Here is a 423-nt window from a genome sequence, read left to right as displayed (position 1 = left end):
CCGTGCGCACATGCGTAGAAGTAGAGGCAAACCATTGCACAATTATCATTACAAACATGTAATTGCAACAATGCTCAAGCCCAAGCATACCCCCCCCCCCCTCTGCACAAAGGCACAAACACCGACTCCCCAACACAAACACCCCCACAAGGAGCAAGTGCAAACAGAAATCCCTAATCCCCCTCCACGCACAAACACACCGTCCCCCCCCCCCATAATCAAACACCGCCACACCCCCTTACATGTACGCCCTCGCCCCCGGCCTCCAAGCACGCCCACCCTGGCACCCCCCACAGCAAAACACAGCACCGCCGGCCGCCTTGCTGGTCACCCGCCCAACAGCACCGCGATCCAGCCAACACACACACACTCCCCAAACAAAGAGATATATTGGAAGCAAACGGCAGAGCCTTCCTCCGGTCG

The sequence above is a fragment of the Penaeus monodon genome, chromosome 27 (genome assembly GCF_015228065.2).
Source record: "Penaeus monodon isolate SGIC_2016 chromosome 27, NSTDA_Pmon_1, whole genome shotgun sequence".
Classification (NCBI taxonomy): Eukaryota; Metazoa; Arthropoda; class Malacostraca; order Decapoda; family Penaeidae; genus Penaeus; species Penaeus monodon.
Note: the sequence above shows the minus strand (reverse complement) of the source record.